At 35.7% G+C, this 13,982-nt stretch overlaps 1 long non-coding RNA gene across 3 annotated transcripts; it reads left to right on the top strand.

The window, feature by feature from the left end:
* Positions 1 to 9,064: 9,064 nt before the first annotated feature.
* On the top strand, positions 9,065 to 12,990 carry LOC139893667 (uncharacterized). 3 transcript variants are annotated; one of them, XR_011774652.1, is made up of 7 exons: positions 9,065 to 9,341; positions 9,898 to 9,933; positions 10,280 to 10,374; positions 11,560 to 11,725; positions 12,332 to 12,389; positions 12,623 to 12,754; positions 12,829 to 12,990. It is a non-coding gene; the product is annotated as an uncharacterized lncRNA (long non-coding RNA). The 3 variants fall into 3 exon arrangements; XR_011774651.1 differs by having other exon boundaries at positions 12,623 to 12,990; XR_011774653.1 differs by having other exon boundaries at positions 12,469 to 12,990.
* The last annotated feature ends 992 nt before the right edge of the window (positions 12,991 to 13,982 follow it).

Genomic DNA, 13,982 nt, shown 5'->3' with positions numbered 1-13,982 from the left:
ATTTGTAGAGAAACCCATTTAAAACTCTTGAAGTGAGTTTGTTGATGCTAGTAATCGGGTTTATTGTTATTGTTGGTGGATTTTGGGTTGGTGAACAAATTGGTCTTGTTTATGACTTGTAATTGGGTTTAATCACTAAGTTTAGTGATTATGGAAGTATTGGAACCCTTTTGGTGTGTTTGAAAGACTAATTTTGGAATTGAGTCAAAATTAGGGTTTTTGGGTGATTTGAGATTGATAAGTGTTAAACACTTAAGTTTGGGTTCATTTGGCTTATTAGGACCATTTTCACTTGTGATTAGTGATTAGTTTGGACGCGTTTGGTGTTTGTAAGTGAAATTGGTCGAATTGGCACTAAGTGTCGAATTGAGTTGGTTTGTAAATCCACTCTAAGTGTGTTATTGTATTTGTGATAATGGATTAGGTACTTTCCATTGACGTGTTGCAGAATTACTCGGTTGCATTCATCAAGGCGAAAAGGTGAGTGTTAATATCATATGTGTATATGTATGTGTAGGATGGGTGTGGGTAGGGTGAAGTGGTTCTCGGTTATAGAGCTCACTTCACATATAGGTGGATTTGATGGACTTGCGTTTAGATCCAATTGGCACGGTTGTGCGTTTTGGTTGACCACCTTTGGCGAGGTACACGTTTTGTGTGTATACTATCACACGTGGTTGTGATGTGGATGATATAACCCCAATGGCGAAGGGTTTTGATGTTGAAAGTGAATCGCATGTGGTTTCGGATTCACGGTGACGCGTGTAGTTCGGTCATCTTATTGAGGTAGTGATCTCGTGTAGTTCGGATTACTAAGGCTCGTGTAGTTCGGCCAACCTCGATGTTGTCTTGTTGAAGATAGTAATCTCGTGTGGTTTCAGATTACTAAGGCTCGTGAAGTTCGGCCAATCTTCATTGTGGTGTTTGGTATTCGGTAATGGGTTAAGGGGTTAACCTTATTCGTTTATATATTGTTATATATATATATATATATATATATATATATATATATATATATATATATATATATATATATATATTGTTGTATTGTCGTGATGTAGCTAACCCTCCGGGTGTAGCTTCTTGGCGTTGTTCACATCGTCGTTAGTGAACTTATGTTTCTTGATGCATATTTAGCTTGTTGCTTAGTGATCGTACGGTATGCTTAGATTAGCTTGCCTTTATGCATGGATGCTCCGGTATGCGGTATTTGATTATTTGTGTGGCGTGTCCATTTTATGCATATATATGTATGTAGTATATTTTCACTCACTAAGCGTTAGCTTACCCTCTCGTTGTTTATATTTTTATAGATTTGCATGGATGCGGTGGCTCGGGTAAGCGTGGGACTAGTGAACTTGCGTAGTTTGCTTTAGAAGATCGTGGTTTTGGATTGGATAGGATTGGGTAGCGTATCCCCAATCGCCATGCTCGGCTTTATTTTGTATTAGAAGTCGTGTGGTCGAAAACTTGTATTTGGTACTTAAAGGGTAATTTGGACATATGTGGGCCCGGTGTCGTAAAACTCTTTTTATTAATGGAACGTGTTAGTTTTAACTATTATAATATGTTGTGAAAAGCCTTTGGTCTAAATGTGTCAGGAAGTCGAAGATCTTTTCGCGTAAAACGGAAAAAGTGGACAGAAGCTGCCAGGCACCAGTGCGCGCCGCGCACTTGGTGTGGTGCGCTCGGCGCACCCTTCTGCCCAGTTTTAAAAAAAAAATTATGTTGCTTTTTTGGTTGGTTAACGGGTTGGGATGTTACAGTCTAAAATAAGGCTTCGCAAGTCTCCATAACTAGGTACCCAAATTATTCCGGCGAAATATCGGAGTCCGGTTTCTTTAACTTCGAATCGAGAGGTGAGGACGTTCAAGTGTTCGAGAGAGATGTTTTCATCCTTGAGAGCCTCGTCTTGGGCTACACGAATTTGACTATTGAGATTGGTGTGAATGGTGATGTTTAAAGCTCGGACACAAAGACGCACCGCTCTTTCTTTTCGACTTAAGGCATCGGCTACCATATTTGCCTTTCCCGGATGGTAACGAAGCTCACAATCGTGATCGTTCAAAGTTTCAATCCACCGTCGTTGTCTCATGTTTAGTTGCTTTTGATCGAAGATGTGTTGAAGGCTTTTGTGATCGGTGAAGATAGTACTCTTGGTTCCATAAAGATAGTGTCTCCACATTTTAAGTGCGAAGACAACGGCTCCGAGTTCGAGATCATGTGTCGTGTAGTTTCGTTCATGAATTTTGAGTTTTCGATAGGCATAAGCAATGAATTTCTTTCGTTGCATCAACACGCACCCAAAACCATGTTTTGAGGCATCGCAATATACAACAAAATCATCATTGCCTTCGGGAAGTGACAAAATAGGAGCGGTGGTTAGCTTTTTCTTCAAGATTTGAAATGCGGATTCTTGCTCGGTCGCCAAAATGAATTTCTTTCCCTTGTGAGTTAACGCGGTTAAAGGACGTGCAACCAAAGAGAAGTTTTCGATGAATCTTCGATAGTACCCAGCGAGACCCAAGAATTTACGAATGTGAGTAGGAGTGGTAGGAGTCTCCCATTTACTAATGGCTTCGATTTTCGTTGGATCGACTTTAATACCTTGATCACTTACAACATGACCAAGAAATTGAACTTCCTTCAATCAAAATTCACACTTGGAGAATTTGGCATAGAGTCGTTCTTGTCTCAAGAGTTCAAGCACAAGTCGGAGATGTTGTTCGTGCTCTTCTTCGCTTTTAGAATAGACCAAGATGTCATCGATGAACACAATAACGAATTTATCGAGATACGGTTTGCACACGCGGTTCATAAGATCCATGAACACCACCGGTGTGTTAGTGAGACCAAATGGCATAACAAGAAATTCATAACTTCCATAACGAGTCCGGAAAGCGGTTTTGGAGACATCTTCCCCCTTAACCCTTAATTGATGATAACCCGAGCGGAGATCGATTTTCGAATTTACACGAGATCCTTGTAGTTGATCAAAGATGTCATCGATGCGAGGAAGAGGATATCAGTTCTTAACCGTCAATTTATTTAGTTCACGATAATCAATGCACATTCGTAGGGATCTGTCTTTCTTCTTAACGAACAAAATCGGAGCACCCCGTGGTGAATGGCTAGGTTGGATAAAACCACGGTCAAGTAGTTCTTGGATTTGACTTTGCAATTCTTGCATTTTGGATGGAGCAAGTCTATACGGTGCACGTGCTACGGGTGCGGCTCCCGGAATAAGATCGATTTGGAATTCAACCGGTCGATGAGGTGGAAGACCCGGCAATTCGTCGGGAAATACATCGGAAAAGTCACTAACAATTAGCACATCATCGATATGCTTCTCATCGAACTTGACTTTCTTAACGTGGGCAAGGATCGCAAAACAACCCTTATGGAGTAGTTTTCTAACTTTAAGGCACGAAACAAGGTTGAGTCCTGTGCAACTCTTATCGCCATAAATAATCAAGGGTTCACCATTCTCGGTAGGAATTCGGATTGCGTTAAGATCACAAAGGATGTGAGATTTCGTTTTGGCTAACCAATTCATACCGATTATTACATCGAAGCTTCCTAGTTCCATGGGTATCAAGTCAATTTCAAACTCATTACCCAAAATGTTTAACGTACACCCCCGATAATATGTGTCGGCACTCAATAGTTTCCCGTTGGCCACTTCAATGGTATAAGTGGTATCTAGTGGAAGTGGTGGAGTGCTAAAAGAATGAGTCAAAGTCTTGGATACAAAACTCTTATCGGCACCCGAATCGAATAAACAAGTAACATAAGTGTTGTTGAGAAGAAACGTACCCGCGACTAATTCATTGTCATCTCGGGCTTCCTCGGTGTTGACGTTGAAAGCTCGGCCATGCGTATTGGGGTTATCTTTCTTCTTCGGGCATGCATTTCTATAATGGCCCGTTTGGCCACATTCGTAACAAGTGACCGTCTTTGGTGCATTGGGCCCCTTTCGAGCGACGGGGGCGACACTTTTACATTCGTTGGCCTTATGACCAACTCCTTGGCACCGATGGCAAATTAGCTTGCCACATTCACCAAAGTAATGATTGTTGCATTTGTTGCAAAGAGGTAGGTTTCCGGCATAACCTTTCTTGCCGTCGGGGGCGAAAGGCTTATTGGCAAAGTTGTTGTTGCTTGATTGGGGGGCTTCCCATTTTATTTTGTTGTTACCTAACTTATCCTCGGCTTTAGGTGCCGGCACTACAATTTTGTCCACCGTTTCTATCAATTTGCGGGCCATGTTCAAAGCTTCTTGATGATTAGTGGGTTTGGATGACATTACCCCGTGTTTGATGCTCTTTGGAAGACCATCCATGTAAAGTTCAACCCTTAAGGATTCGGGGTTCACAAGGTTTGGGCACATCAAGGCTAGTTCGGAAAATCGTTGATTATAGGCCTTGAGATCGTTTCCGACCGCTTTCAAAGTTCTTAGCTCTTGTTCGACCCTTCGGGTTTCTTCACGAGGGAAATATTCGACGATCATCTTTTCCCTTAAGTCGGCCCAAGAGAGGGCGTGAGCTTCATCGGTACCCACTGATTGTACATAGGTGTTCCACCATGTGAGGGCGACACCGGTGAAAGTATGAGTGGAGTATTTGACCTTATCTTGGTCCCGACAACCGCTTATGCTAAAAACGGCCTCCGATTGTTCGAACCATCGAGTGAGAGTAACCGGTCCCCCGGTCCCATCAAAAGTATGAGGTTTGCACCCCATGAAGAATTTGTAGGAGCATCCCTCATTTGAATTACTGGCTCCATTGTTGTTGTTGTTGTGGTTGTTGTTATTGTTGTTGTTGTTGGATGAGTGACCGGCCATGGCCGCATCCACGGTGGTGGCTATCATTCGTTGTAGAGCTTGTTCGGGAGTCTCGTGGCGTGGCACACGGCGAGGAGGCATTGTTCCTTCAAAACACAAGAATACCGTTGATTAGTATTTTCAATAATACTAATCATGATATGGAATAAGGATAGAGAGAAAATTTTCCTTGACTCGCCTTTAATTCTTTATGTCATAATGTCGGAACGTTCATATGAGTCACCGTAAAATAATCCCGGAAATTATGTTACCCTAATTCATATGTGCATTCGACAGTATTTCACTAAGTCAAGGTGGCGGGTCAATCAAATTAAACAACGTGAGATTAAGATGAAATAAGAGTAGATGAGAGTAGAAACGTTCGAGTATAAATGCACAAGTAGTCAAGTAATTCCTACTTCAAGTCTATATGCCGGTTGTAGTCTAGACTCACTAATGTACCTTATGACTCGGGGTTGACACCAATGAACTCTAAATCCCTACAACCAACGCTCTGATACCATCTGTAGCGACACGACAAAATCGTCATTGACGGCACCGTCTACTTAGGTCCCGTTACGTGGTCATAAGTCTTTAAAATAACGTTTGACCAAAGATATGTCGCATTCATTTCAAATGTAAGAGTGTTTCAAAGTTTACAAGAATTGTTCAACCAAAAGTTACGATACTAAGTTATAAGTACACTTGAAACTTATGCGACACAATTTAAGATAAAGTCAAAAGACGCTCCACGTATGCATGTATACTCGACATCCAAGCAAGTATCAAAAGTAATGAGCGGAAGCATGTATCACAAAACGTTCAAGGACCTGAGAAAAACATAGAAATCTGTCAACGAAAACATTGGTGAAATCATAGGTTTAAGTAAGTAAGTACAAATGAACCACAAGATTTATATCATTGAAATAATAGTTATCCATTCCAAAAATTGTTATCACGAGCACCCAATTATCAAGGCTTAACATTCCTTCCATAGAACCCTATCACAATAGTGTTAGAACATACACTGTTTCTCGAAAATATATTTCATTCGTAGACGGTAGCGAACCGTCTGAATGAGGGTTTGTCAAACCCATATGGATCCATACAACATAAGTTCTCACTTACACCCTGCAAGTGTAACTAATGATAATCGAATTGAGGATTTTGTTCTAAACTCGTATGTAGAATGTTTGTTTTCCTGTACTTGTGTTCACTTAGTAAAAAGAAACGTTTATGTTTTCTCATCCCAAATGTAAGTTCAAAAGAGTAAAAGTGAGACTATGATCTCACATTGAGTGCACGTATGTAAAAGTACTTCAACAAGTAAACGTGTGCAAGAACGAATGCTAGTCTTGACCTAAACAAATAGGTTTGTATCAATATCGGTAAACACGGTCGGTCAAAGTGTTCAATTAGTCTTATGGCTCGTTGCGACTCGATTACTATAGCATGTGAGTCAAGTTGTCACGTTTCATGCAAGATACAAGTATAAAAGCATGTTAGAACAATTGTACAAATATTTGGTTAAGTTTGGTTAAAAGTCAACTTTGGTCGGGTCAAAGTCAACGAAAAAGTCAACACGTTCGGGTCGGGTCCCGAACTATTTTTCTGAGGTTTTTATTCATATATAACCATGTTAGAACAAGTTACATGTGAATCGGAGGTGCGTAGCATAGCAAACAATTTTCGAAATTTGACAAAGTAGGTCAGAAGCCAAACACGGCAAATGCCGCGCCGCGACCAAGGAGGGCCGCGCCGCGACATTTCACGTGGTCTGGTGCCTGGTCAGTTTCAATTGTTCAAGTCAAAATTCAATCTACAATTTAGCACAATTCACAAACCGTAAACACTTAGAACACGTATCTTATATCATTGGAAAGGTAATTTGACAAGGAACACAACTAAATACATTTCATCAATCAAAAACATCATTTGCAAATATCGAGTTTCCAATTTAAATGATCCAGTAATGCTCATCATTAATGCTTCAATTTCATAAATGCACAATTATGATTCGAGAATTAAATGCACACATGTGATACGCCGTTTCGTAGATAATTACGCATACAATGCAACTAAACACTTACCAACAACAATTCATGATATTCAATGCATCAAATGTTCACATTTAGTTCTATCAAACCCTAACCAGCATCACCAAAATCAATAATCAAGTTTATGAAGTTTTCTAAAACAACTTACACATCAAATTGAAGCTAGTGATACTAGTAACACAATTAAAACATGTACCTATAACATTTAACAACATTCAAGCAACCAAATCACCAAATCAAACATACCAAAATTCAAGTTCATGCTAGTTGCTTAAAATAACGAGATCGAACATATAAACGACATACTCATGTTAGACTTGAGCCATAGACACTAATTAACACTTTTACAAGTAAAAATTATCAAGAACACAAAATCTAGTAATTTTAGAAAGTTACCCAAATGAGAAGTAATCGGTATGGATTCGAAGAGGAAGATGCAAGGATTCCGAATATGTAATTTGTTTAGATTGGTGCTTGCTCAATTTGATTTAGATGATGAATCTTTGGATTGGTGTTTGAGAGAATTTAGTGAAAGTATTAAAGAAAAAGGAAAATGAAATGGAAAATGAAAAGAGGTGGCGGGTGATGACTAGTCCATCTAGACACACCTTTGATCAATTGGCGAAACTAGTCCCTCGAGTTCGGTTGCGGGTGCGTGAATTACCTAAACGAGATAATTTAGAAACGCGTATTAACAGAAGGTGTTATAATTATATAACGGACTTTAAAATAGTTAAACGGAAAGTAAATGGAAAAAGGCGGGATGTTACAGTTCCAACACTTCCATAATCACTAATCATAGTGATTACACTCAATTTAAAGCCCTGAACAAGGCTAAATCATCAACCAACCCAAAACCCGCCTTCATCACTATTGAACCCGAATCCTAGTTATTATCTTCCATTAACAACTAGTGGGGTTCCATGTATGAACATACAATCAAAAACCCTAAATTTAGATGAAGAACACGAAAACAAAATTCGGAGTTAGAGCTTACCGCTAGTATCACCTTGAAGCTAAGAACGAGGAGAACAAAGTTGCCTCTTACGCCAAAGATCGAATAACGAATCTTCCTTTCCAAAATCCCTCTAGAATGATTTGAAGAAATGAAGAAAAGAGATAAAATGAGGAAGAAAAAGGAAAAAGAAAGAAGGAAATGAAATGAATGGATGAGATTAAGATCTCAAATCTGGCTTACACGCAAAATGACCAAAATGCCCTTGAACCTCATTTAAAATTACAAAAACCTGGTACCAGCCCGCCCGATTTCAGATAGCAGAAGTATTTACGAAAGTATTCCTCGTGTTCTCTTTGAAGGCGTTCGAGCCAGTCTTTGCATTCGTCCACCAATCGCTGCGACTGAGGGGGAGTAATAGCGATATATATGAAAGGTAACCAAATCTTAACAAACTATGTAATATCTATGGAATGTATTCTGTAATCGATATTTAGTCCTAGAATTATGTATAGGTAGTTATTCTCTTTACATAGATAAGATAGGCATGGACGTATATTGATATACTATTGATCACAATGAGTTACGGTTCCCTCATGTTGCAGCGAGAAATGTTAGCTAAATTTGATTAAGAAAAATGATGAAAAAATAGAAGTAAATGACATAAATTGAAATGGGTAAAAGAACCCAAAATTTATATATAAAAAAAAGTTACAACAATAAGTATTATAGTTAGATTTGTAATAAATGAAAACTTATGTGGTTGATTTGTAATAAGTAAAAAAGTTACGCAATAATAAAGTGAAAAATTATGTAATTGAGTTGTAATAAGTGAAAATAATAATAATAACATTAATGATAATAATAATAAAAGTGAGTAGTTATTAAAAAGTAAAAAGTTATGTGGTTGATTTGTAATAAGTGAATTTTGTGGTTGATTTGTAAAAACGATTTTGTGATTAATTTGTAAAAATTGAAAATTTTTGTGTTAATTTGTAAAAAGTAAAAAGAATATTATTCATGTATTTTATGTTTTAGATAAGGGACTAATTAGAAAAAATTAAGAGAGACACATGTCACTTTTATAAAACCCCTTGCTTACATCATCTAAAGTTTTAAATTAATAATATATAAAAAAATTAAGAAAGGTAAAAAAAAAACAGACGGAGTATTATTATACGGAGCATTCACGCTTTATTATTTTCAAAAAAAAAAAAAATCTGACATCATTTAAACCCTAAATCTCTTTTTTACTCTGTATCTCGCTCCTCTCCCAATTACAAAAAACCCTAGAAAATTGAATAATCTCTGAATCCTCTTTCAATTCCTTAATCGCCTAATCAATCGATCCTATATATCTAAACCCTAGAAAAACACGGTTAGAAATACGGAGTTTTTTTTAACCTAAATTGAAATTGAAATACGGTACCGTATCGATTCTGTATCCATTCGGAGGCATCGCGTCTTCTCAATCGCAGTAATCGCAGTAGGCTTCTTCCCTTTCTCAGTAAGTTCTTCATTCCCTTTCTCAAGTTCTTCATTTTGAGTTTTCATAATCTTCTTCAATTTTCTCAAAAGGTTTCAATTTGTATTTTCAGGGTTTCAAATTGTAGATTAATTTTTCGTTTACAATTATAATTCATGCGACTACTTGATTTTTCAAGATGTTGAGATTATATTCATCAAGTCATTAGTTTATTGCATCACGATATAAACTAAAACTCTAACTTGGATGTCGTCGATTTGATTTTAAAGAAATTAGGGTTTGATTTTCACAGGTTTTGTATAATGTAATTTGATTTAGTAAAAATGAATTCTCTAACCTTTAAAGGTGACTTTTGATGATTATTTAATTTATTGTCATTGTCATTTTACTTTAAGGAAACTGCTAATTGAAGCTTTGAACGTATTATTTATTCAAATTTTATGTTTGTTTGTATTGTGATTTTGTTTCATGAATTTTGTGTCAACTGCTTAGTTCCCTTTATATTATTGTTCATCTCACATTTTACATCTAATTTTTACTTCAACGTTTGGTGTGGATGTTTATTGAATGATATCAGGTGTATCAAACAAATCGGCTCAAGGTAAAACTCAATGTAAATTTTTTCTTTTTGATATGATGTAATCATTTGTTGTTTTGAGAGACTTTCGAAACTTTAAAAATGGAGTAATAGATACAGTATATCATTAGCTTTTTATGTTGAACAACTACAAGATTTGAGATATTGCATCGATTCATATTTACCTGGTGTATGTATCTATTAAAATATCCTTTTTCTTATTTCCTTTCATTATCTTTAAACCTTATTTTTGTTCCCTTTTCCTGAAATCGCCGCCGCTTCTTAGTATAGGGTTTGATTTTGGTTGGGTCTGTGTTTCAACATATGTGGATAATGGCTCTAAAAATTCTAATTTTTTGTTTTGTGGCTATGATTTGTACAGGTTTTACACTCGAATTTAAGATGGCAAGCTCCATTTTTGTTGTCTCATATATGTCAGTTTCGTCATAAATGTAATATATCCTTAAAGAATATCAGGTTCGTCATAAATCCTTATCCTCTTAAACCTCTGCAAACCCTAATTTATTCATTTGTTCGCGATTGAGCTTATTTCATTTATTTGTCTAATTTTTCTTTTGTCAAATTTATAGTTTAGTTATTGAAAAATGTTGATGAGTTAATGCTTTAAAAGCAATGACCGTGCTTGACATTGTTTCTCTCAAATTAATTAAAACCCATCATATCCTTAGTTCATCTTATGTAAGTTTTTATCTTTATTTATGTTTATTTTGAGAATGTGTTTATGTTAATTGTTGATTTTTCTTCAATTTAATTTATAGTTTTGATTCCAAGGACAATCTAATGGATTTTTTTGGTTATGGTTAATTATATATTTAATTTAATTTAATCAAAACCCACCACTATGTCGAAGCAGACTTAATGTCATTGAAAGTGTCTACATTCAAACTATTCTTATTTTATCAAGATTAGTAGTTGACTATTACAAAATCCAATGACGTTTTACAATTTGGTTGTTTGATATTATAGTTGTAAGGTATGATGTTTCCCGCAATGTTGATGCGTTAATCTTTATGATGTAGTTATGTAGTCATTGTTATTGTTAACCTGTTTTTGATAGTTTTGATACAAATTTGTGATTGTGATGACTGTTGAAACAAAAAAGAAGATTAAGATCCTTAAGCTGCTTCTTCTTTTTTTGATGAAAGAATGGAGAAAAACTTCATGAGTGTGTACTCTAATTTTACAACTAGCTCTCTGTTTTGCTTTCTACTACGCTATCTACTTGGGTCAACCTAGATGAATGAAAGTCTAAATGGTGATGTTACATTGAAAAATTTGTTACTTTTATTTCGATTAAAGTTTTTATTGATGTTTGTGCTATAGATAAAGAAGGTGATGAACACTTATATGTGGAATTTGTGATTTACAATTGTGAGCTTAATGAAAATGAATTATTTTTGCAAAATGGAAGTTTTCACTATCATTTAGAAGAGTAAATTAAAAATATAAATTATAATTCTATTTTTTTCGGCGAGTTAAATGTGAGTACGTTTATGATGTGCAATGTCTACTTATACTTTTATATAAATATAGTATAGTTTTGGTATTCTGTAAGTAATGTGATCTTATTTATTTACGTTTTGTTAATTTTGATAAGCAGCACAATATATATTTTAAGTCATTGAGAATTTCCTGGTACAGTTGCTACAATTGGAGCAAGGAAATATATGCTCCAGTCAATAAAGAAATGTGTTATATGCCCCAACAACCAGGCGAATTAAGTGGCGAATTAAGTGATTTTATCATGAAAGATGTTCATCAAAGATACTCGCATGCTAAAGATTACATTCATGTTACCTTGATCCAGGTGAGGTTTATATTTTTGGAATTTTTTTTGTAGTGGTGGGTGTTTGGGAGGGTTGGGTAATGGGTCGCAAATGATAATGTTTTAACTGTGGTTGGTTTGGTTCAACAGCCCATCAAAAACGTGTATTTTTGACTATTCGTACGGAATAATTAGTGATCCCAAAATCAAAATAGAATAATGATGCAAGTTTTTGACTAAAGCAATGTAAGAAGTTGTATGCACACTATCCTGACTTTCAACCTATTAAACAAAAGCATGTGTATATTGCTTTGCTTAGATTGTATAAAAAATACTGGATAAATAGTAGTCTGCTTTCATTAGTAGTTATATCAATTTGTTTTGAAGTAGCATGTAAGCTGGTTTTGGATGTTTGGACCCATTTACTATATCATGCTATGCTATCATGTAAGCTGGTTTTGGATGTTTGGACTCATTTACTATATCATGCTATGCTATCATGTAAGTTGGTTTTGGATGTTTGGTCAAGAGTCCACAGATGATGGGGTATAAACTATATGATGAAGTATGTTATTTTATCAACATGTTGAAGTATGTTATTTTATCTGCATGTTAGTTTATCTACGGTTTGTTTAATACATTTTGAAGATCTTTTTGGATGCGCCCAACATGTATGATGAAATGCCTACAGGTCTCCTTTCCAAAGGTAAAAAGTAATCTTTATAGTTAACATCTACTCATTTTTGTCAGATTATAACATTGTCTTTTGTTACTGTTGGCTGAAGGTTAATTTTATTACTTCTCAAGTTGATTATAAGTAGTTCATAAGTTTTGAACATGGAAATATGGAAAAATAGTTCATATTTAGTTGTTCTTTATATAATCATTATACTCAAATAAGTGTGACAGATGATGTGGCTTTTTTTTTTTTTACCTAAGATGGGAAGAGTACGAAGCTGGAAGATTGTTGCGTGATTTTGTATAGCAAGTGCTGATACATTTGGTGTTTTAAGAGTCGATGTTTGTAGATGTTTCTTTGTCCAAGTTATGCAATATATGTGTAACATTGTGGTAAGTTTCTTTAACAGGTTAAAAAAAAACTTGCATAACATTGTGGTAAGTTTTTGATCATTTATTTACATTAGGTTTCACCCTTTCACACGTGTATGTTTCTGAAAATTTCGTATAAGTTTCAAATCGATGAACTTGACAAGTAATGAGCTTCCTACTACAAAGAAGATGTAATGATTTTTGGAAGTAATGAATTGTTAGCATGTTTTTCATTTTATTTGTTAATGTTTTGTAACTTAAAGGCTATGCTTTTGAATTTCTGTTTTTAATTGTCGTTCTTTCACGTATTTGTTTAAACTTTGTTGTTTTCTATCTTATATAACTTGATGAATTTCGTTAATTTATCTGCACGTTGATTGTATAACGTATCATTAACAAAAAAATTCCTTTAAAATCCCGTGATTCCACGGGTCTTTGCACTAGTATCCTATGATTTGCACAACAAACTACTTCTACTAATTGCTTGTGTTGGAGTCTGTACATTTTGCTAATAGTTGGTATCCAATTTATATGAGTGCCATGTTTTTTACTAACAATCACATGGTGTGAGATTTTTTCTTCCAAACTTTTTTTATCAAAGAAATAGCGGGGTTACATGACTTGAATGGTAACTTTTCCAATCCAATTTTCGTATCTTCACACTTGTATATTAACTTTTCATTGGGGTCATATGACCCACTAACATATATGTGGCTACACGCCCACGCAAATGAATATCGGTGCAAGCGAAGCTGGTAAATGAACCGCGGCGCAACGACTAGGACTCGTATCAGAGGACTTAAGAGTCGAGATATCGTGCAAACGAAGCTGGTAAATGAACTGTGGCACAACAACTAGGACTCGTATCGGAGGACTCGAGAGTCGAGAACTCGAGATGTAGATAGTCAGAGACGGACCTAACATATGTTGAGTGGTAGCAAAGGACACCAGTGAAATACGCGATGTAGTGGAAAAATTTTTGGGTTTTCAACTAGTGTCTAGTGAAAACTAGTTGATAGTAAAAAAAATTTGAGTGACACCATCAAAATAAGTCATCTAATAGAAAAAAATTTGAATTTTTAACCAACTGTATGATAGTCATACATTTATCCGAAAGTAAAGAAACTACTTTTGAGAAGACTTACGATAAGACTAAAAAACCAACAACATGACATCAACAATTTTAATAATTACATACATAAATTTGTATAAGTTACAATTAATAATGGTTGAACGATGTAAATAACAA

This window comes from Rutidosis leptorrhynchoides, chromosome 2, assembly GCF_046630445.1.
Source record: "Rutidosis leptorrhynchoides isolate AG116_Rl617_1_P2 chromosome 2, CSIRO_AGI_Rlap_v1, whole genome shotgun sequence".
Classification (NCBI taxonomy): domain Eukaryota; kingdom Viridiplantae; phylum Streptophyta; class Magnoliopsida; order Asterales; family Asteraceae; genus Rutidosis; species Rutidosis leptorrhynchoides.
Note: the sequence above shows the minus strand (reverse complement) of the source record. Positions and strands in the feature narration are given on the sequence as shown.